Source organism: Tachysurus vachellii, chromosome 21 (assembly GCF_030014155.1).
Source record: "Tachysurus vachellii isolate PV-2020 chromosome 21, HZAU_Pvac_v1, whole genome shotgun sequence".
In the NCBI taxonomy this organism is placed as follows: domain Eukaryota; kingdom Metazoa; phylum Chordata; class Actinopteri; order Siluriformes; family Bagridae; genus Tachysurus; species Tachysurus vachellii.
Window position 1 is genome coordinate 5,330,225 of NC_083480.1, and position 7,379 is coordinate 5,337,603.

Here is a 7,379-nt window from a genome sequence, read left to right on the forward strand (position 1 = left end):
CACACACACACACACACACACACAAAAAAAAAAAAACCCACACACATCAAGCCACTAGGATTTCTTTCTCTGTATCAGTGCAGCACCTGGGAGAGGAGATAAAAACATACTCCGTGTACCCGTTCTGACACGTCGCCCTGGACCTCGTACAGCCAGTCGAATTCCTGCGCTTCGACACTTCGACACTTCTCAAGGCCTCGAGCGCAAAACTTTTGTTCTGCTTCATTGGTAAACAGGAGGGAGTGACTAAATGATCACAGCATACAGCGGTAGATCCTGTACACTAAAGTAAGCTCGGTCTAACTGAAATCAGGCAATACTCGGCCTGATACTCGATATGCTCCTTACAGCCACGTGGAAAACCGTTTGGGGTTTCTATTTAAACACAACCACGGAGACATGTTACGTAATTAAAGCCAGACCCTTGAAGAGCGTTTTAAAACAACGGCTGCAGATTAGACAGAAGAAGAGACGCTAATTACAATTACAAAAAAAAATTATAATTCTTAAACTGTACTACGTAAGAAAGCGCAGCATTACGGACGTTAGACGTCACCAAGCACGACACAGAACAGATATATACGTAGAATTAGAGCTGATAATAGCAAGTGTACACTTAGCGGAACCTGCTTCTGACTTCACATGTTCAGAGTTACACCTACATGGAGATCCTGAGCATAAAAATAAAAATATGGACTTTATCAAATATATAAAAATATATAAACGCACACGACGCATTTCAATCCGATCCATTTCAGGAGGCGACTTAGATACATTCCCTTCAAGCCACAATTGAGTCTAAACCCCCCATGCAGGTGCCTCGAGCTCGCTAAATACGGTACATTGAAAAACAGAACATTTTTAACCTAACATCGCACCAGTAGGTTAAGTCATATTAATTACACAGTACTGAACACAGAATTAAGCAGGCTCTACAACCAGTTCAAAATTTCTGCAGGTTCGAGCTGAAAAGCGTCATGTGACGTCAAGACACAGACAGAGCCGTCTTCACCTCACGTGTGTCCAACACGAGTACAGTTCTCGCCTTTGCGTGTGTCTTCACTGCAGAAAAATCTTTGCAATTTCAGCAATTGAAGTCATTTTTTGGATAGAGAAAGCAGATGCATCTTACATTTTTGGCCACAATCATTTAAAAAAAAATAAATAAATAAATTTAATCCCAGAGGAAAACGCCTCCAGATTATGGATTCATATGTAAACAACTTTACTGTTTAAATAAATAAAATAAAGTGTTTATTTAGGATTTTACAGATGTCATTTGTTTATTTTTGATGCGAATCAAACTCTTTTAAATAGCTTTTTAACATCTTTTCAACAGATCGACGGCACACTGGAGTACAAAGCAGAAAAAAAAAAAGGCAGAAATTAAAAACAGACTGGTTTCTTACCCAGCAGTTTATTCACCGGGTCTGAATCAGAGCAGAAGATACTGTACTTCATCTCGTTTGGTTTTATTTCCACATAATTGAAAATATATATAATATATATTTTTTTTTAAATCAAAAAGATGTAAAACTTGGTCAGAAAGACACTGTAAGCAATCCCTTAACAAGTGTGCGACACTTCACAGCCTGGAATTAGTAAATAATCCCACAGACAAGCAGGGTTCAGGTCTGAAACAACAATTTCCTTCTCTGACCAGACATTGGGAGGAGGAGGAGAAGAGAGGAGAAAAAATAAATAAACAAAGAGCACCGTTTATTACAAGCCTACAGTTGTATCCAACAATACACCACATTTAAATTAGGCCCAGAATCTGGGCGGTGTAACCTGCAGCCTACAATAGGGTTTATTTTCAAAAGCAGCAATTCAGGATGACAAAAAAAGACAGAATATTGCATGTCATACGTCTTTTCTTTATTACAATAGATTATTCATTTAACGTAAGAAAACACCACATGCTACGAAAGCCTACCAAGTTTCCCTCCCTGTGAAGCTCCACCCAAAGCCGAAACCTGAGCTACAACATGAGCTAGCACCAGACCGATCGGGTGTGTGAGTGTGTGTTTGTGTGTGTGTGATCATCTGTCCGCGACTTGAACGACACTGCACGCCAGAACGGTTCAAAAGAGGCGTTTGTCAGCAGGATCCGTCTCCTTAAGGCCCTGCTGCTGCTGTATTTACCACCACCCTGTATTTTACAGGATGCAAGAACACGGTTAAATAGCGTCTGTGACCCGCACGCCGCTGTGGGGGCGGCCCTGAAATTTTCTGCCCTGGATTGCAATTACGTGACTGAGCTTAATGACGTGCAGTGTGGATTTATACTGTGGCTCGCTTTTGCGCTACAAACCCATTTCACATACAGCAGCTGCACCCCAAACAGTTCTTTTTTAAAAGCTAACACACACACACACGCGAAAGCGTTTCTCACCACCTTTTCATTCGCCCATTCAAGACCGCTTGTGTAGAAATCTTGCAAAATAAGGTTCTCTGCTCACACAAGCCCCAGTATTCATGACAGGCAGGCAGCTGTGTGCACACCTGATCCTCCCATCTGCAGAAAGAAATTGTCGCATGATGACGGATGTACAAGGAGCATGCAAATAGGCCTAACAAGAACGAATCACACCTCTCCTCTTTTAACAAACCTTTAACAAACGAGCAGTGGAGCAGTCCGACTTACTGCCACAAAGCAGATACGCATGCATACATGCAGAAAGAGAACAAAAATAAAAAGTTTTGTACTAGTCAGCTGTACAAAGACAATTATGTTCAGGCACGTAGATTACATCACACCAAACCATGTACAAATCTGCTTAGATACGATATGAGAGTAATCAAATACGCCTGAGAAGCATACCTCTGAAACAACTAGGAAAAACAAACATCTGGTTGCGAGGACAAACTGATGGACCCTGAGTTGCCAGAGTCACCCAATCAGACGGCTCGTCTGCGGTCAGGGCAGGGATCCTCTAGGACCTGCTGCTGTCTGCACTCAACCCAAGACGATTCCCGGCTGAAGCGACTATATGACGAGGCGTCTGATATTTGATAAATCACTCTCTCTTCATCTCATCTCGTATGTCAGGGCTCAAGTGCACCGTCGACAGCCATGTGTGGCTTGAAGACTTGTTTTGTTTCCACTGCGGTACGGAGTTCACTACAGACTGTCGTTTACCTTGTGGTTTCTCGGCCGCCGTGACTTCGCTCAACGTCCAACGAGAAGCATGAGAGCAAACAGGAGAAGAAGCATCTTCTCCATTTGGTTATTATTATTATTATTATTATTATTATTATTATTAGTAGTAGTAGTTTTTAAATGGCATGGTGTAGTTATCGACAGTGACACAATGCAGAGCTGTAAATAACGACAGGGGAGCTAATACTTCTGAGGGAGCTTGCAGAGACAGGCTGGTTATTTAGACGCTGCCTCTAGTGGGAGAGTGAAGACCAGTTGGAGACTCTTCAGCACTTTGCTGCAGTGTAACAAGATCTGAGTGCAGCGTAGGTTTCACGGCCTTTTAATATCTTCTCAGAGGCAGAGTTTAACCCCTGTCCATCTGACCAGGTCACTGCTCTTCTATGTGGCCCTTCGACCCCCCCACCCCCGACACACACACACACACACACACGGTGGCCTTTGTCCCACCTCTCAGACCTGTGTTTGTGTTATTGTGCCCACATGCGCATTGTCTGACGCTGCTCGACAAAAAGGACGTGACCCGTTCACACCAATAGGAAGGTCGTGACATCATTACTGAACACAGACGGGACCACTAATCCTGTCCTTATCCAAGAATATTCTCGATCGCAGGAAAGGGGTTTTGATTTGTAGTAAAAGGTTGAGGGATTATCTATACAGACAGGAAGAAGCTAATACACAAATAATGTAGAAAAGTGACTGTGAACATGTAAAATTAAACACCGGTTTATTCCATTTGAAGCTTACAGAAAAGAGTAAACGGCTATAACATGCTGTGCCTCCTGGCTAGATTTAACAAATATACTTAATTACAATAATAAAACAAGACCTTTATAGGTACTTAAGTGGTAATTAAGTGTGAAAATAAAGAAGGGACCAAACACAACGCTACAACCGAGTGTGTAGCGTTGTGTTTGATTCCTTGTGGGATTTCTTTTTATTTCTTCCTGGCTACTTTTTAAAGTGTAGCAGAAATGTTTTGAGCCCACGACCTTGTGACTTACGACTGCTGCATGTAAACTCTGTGCTCGATAAATTACATCTCCCAGGCGAGAGCTGATCTTGTGACCTGCTTATAATTAAAGAAAAATTCATTAACTGATTCGAAACGGTTTGTTTTGATTCCAGAACAGTTCATCAGACTCTGAATCTTTTACTTTACGAATCTGCTGTTCTGCCAGAAGCAAATCTACACGATTAGACTGGCTGTGCATCACTGAAATCTCTTTGAGGAGCATGATGTGATGTGATGTGATCTTTTTGTCCTAGCCCCCACCCCTGTGAATGCGGTTATCGAGCAAGAGAATAAACAGGAATGAAACAAGGGAGTGTGTGTTTGTGTGTTTTCCCATCTCGACAGGGATGTAAATTAAACAGCACAAACTAACTTGGTGTAGCTTTTCTAAGCCACAGGGCTATGGAACACAGAAACCTGATCTCATCAGCCTTCCAATCACTTACCATCAAATTACATTTTAATAAGCTTTCTTCTGAAGCCATTTGGCAGATGTTCACTCAACCTATAGAGTTTGCGCCGTACTCCTTACGCCAAGAATTTTACAGTGGTCTGTTTTCGGTTTGCGTGGGTTAAAGGATGAGACATAAACCTCGTAAAATAAATAAATAAATAAATAAATAAATAAATAAATAAATATTAGATTGAATCATTTCTTTCTTGGCACACAGCAATTCAAAGATTAATCAAACATTTATGATAAAGGGAGAATTAAAAAAAAAAAAAAAAAAAAAAAAAAAAGACATGAGCGTGCTAAACAGCCTGTATGTTTTATTTTAATCGTCCAGAGTACATAACCCATGAAGGATGACGAACGAGGCGTGTGCGCTGGGACACTAAACACTTTTATGTTTAATTCAGAGGAAAGGCTCGGCTGCAGGAGGTGCGCCACCCATCCTCCTCCTTTCTCTCTCTCGTCTGTGCCACCCGGGACGAGGGGGATGGACGAGACACACAAGCACGAGCGCCCCAGCGTTTCGCCGCTCTCCGGCTCCGTCGCCTGTCACAATGAGGGACTTGTCTCATACTAGCTACAGTAGCAGCACACTTCCCTTGCTGGAGGCAGAAAGCACTGTAAATCTGTCTCCAAGGGTAAAAACAGACAGATCCGAAGACGCGTATTATTTGAGCTTCTCTTGTGACACGCTGCTAAATAAAGAGCCATAAGTCACTAGTTTAGCACCTTCACATGTTACTGCGTGTTACAATAATGCAGGTTTACCCTTGAGACCAGAGCGTAGCGAGAACGCTGGACGGGTAACACCAGAGAACTGTTTTTTTTTTTTTTAGCTCTGAACATAATAAACATAGCAAGTAAAAAATTGAAAGGGAAAAGAAAGGTGGACAGAGGAGTAGGGTTAGTGCATGTGCTGTGAGCTCTGAGCATCAATACAACACATAACAGGCCAAGGGAAAAAAAAAAAAGCTGTAGCTCTGGATCAACACTTCTGGATTCACAGGGAGTGGAGCCTTGATTCTGGCAGCTTGCTAGTCTGCCAATATGCACTGTGCCCTTGGGCAAGCTTGTCTCCAGCGTCGGTGAAGGTTACACAACAAATCATAAACATGTCACAACCGTGGACTGCAAGTATTAAAAGAATAAATAGATAGCAGCGAACTACTGCAAACACACAACGTCGCCGTGGATAGTCTTGGGCAAGGGGCAGGAGCACGGGGGACCAGCAAAGACAAACAGAAGATGTGGGAGAAGAAGGCAGGGATCAATAAGAGAATAGAGCGCAGACAGAAGAGGTGTTTAGCCATCAGCTCTATCTGCAGGCCAAACACCAGGATCCTGAAATAGAAAGTAGGCCTTAAACCCACGGAGGGAGGAGTCTCAATGATGGACGAATCAATTAGACATCGTCACGAGGATATGGTTCTGTCAACAATATTCTGATCAAAGTCGCTTAATTCTTACTTTTACAAGCGACATGATGCTTTTCCGATTTCATGCACAAACAGTACACACGACAGGGTGCTGTTATAGGAAAAGAATCCACTCTGTAATGCTGTGGTGCGATTTATCTTATTTATCGATTCATTTTAGTTTTTTTTTACATTTATTAATAAATAAACAGCATTTTCCCCCATTATAGCTATTATAACGCTGGTAACAGGAACTCACTCACCTCATGGACCTTCACTAACATCGACCACTCTCATTGTTATTCTCTGGAGGCACATCCACAAACATTCATTCATTCATCTTCTACCGCTTATCCGAACTACCTCGGGTCACGGGGAGCCTGTCAGCCTCTCAGGCGTCATGGCAGGATACACCCTGGACGGAGAGCTAACCCATCGCAGGGCACACACACTCATTCACTCACACAATCACACACTAAGGACAATTTTTCCAGAGATGCCAATCAACCTACCATGCATGTCTTTGGACCGGGGAAGGAAACCGGAGTAACCGGAGGAAACCCCCGAGGCACGGGGAGAACATGCAAACTCCACACACACAAGGTGGAGGCGGGAATCGAACCCCCAACCCTGGAGGTGTGAGGCGAACGTGTTAACCACTAAGCCACCGTGCCCCCTCATCCACAAACAAAACAACAAAAAAGAAAACTAAAAAAAACGTAAAAGTACGGCATTAAAAAGCTAGGAGATGAACCCCAGCTTCAGCTGCATGGTCAACATCTTAACATCTTAAACAAATTCGTTTTGTTTCGAATTTTAACTCTAGAAGCAAAACTGTGAAGCAACACATCCTGGTTTAACAATGACGCTGCATAACAATAGACATCCATCATCAGTTTCTACGAGTCCTGATCTAGCAGAATGAGTGTCGTAATCATCTTAAAAGCAGCCAGACGACTGACTGACAGACACACACACACACACACACACACAATCTCTCTATCGAAGTTTGACTTGCATATTTTTTGGGGCTGTACTGATCGTGTCAGGTTCAGGATGCACAGATTGGCGCTTTCCTATGAAATTCATTAGCAGTTGTTTGTTAGCAAGGTTCTATGAGACAAATTATACAAATTCATTTTATTTCAAGTGCTGGAGCACTGCCTCTTTAACCAGTGAAGGAAATTCCCACAGGACTTAACAGGCTGTGAGCAACATTGCAGTTATTGTGTATAATCCATCATGGTGTCCGTTTTTGTGATGACGCCTCAAGCGCGCAAAAGCTTCGACTTCTTTATTTCATCGATGAACAGGTCTATCTGGGTTAGT

The 7,379-nt window shown here is 42.6% G+C and overlaps 1 protein-coding gene across 2 annotated transcripts in view; it reads right to left on the reverse strand.

Moving 5' to 3' along the window:
* The window catches only part of tnrc18 (trinucleotide repeat containing 18), a 58,254-nt gene that overhangs the window by 44,000 nt on the left and 6,875 nt on the right, over window positions 1–7,379 (reverse strand). The gene's annotated exons all lie outside the window — the stretch shown is intronic.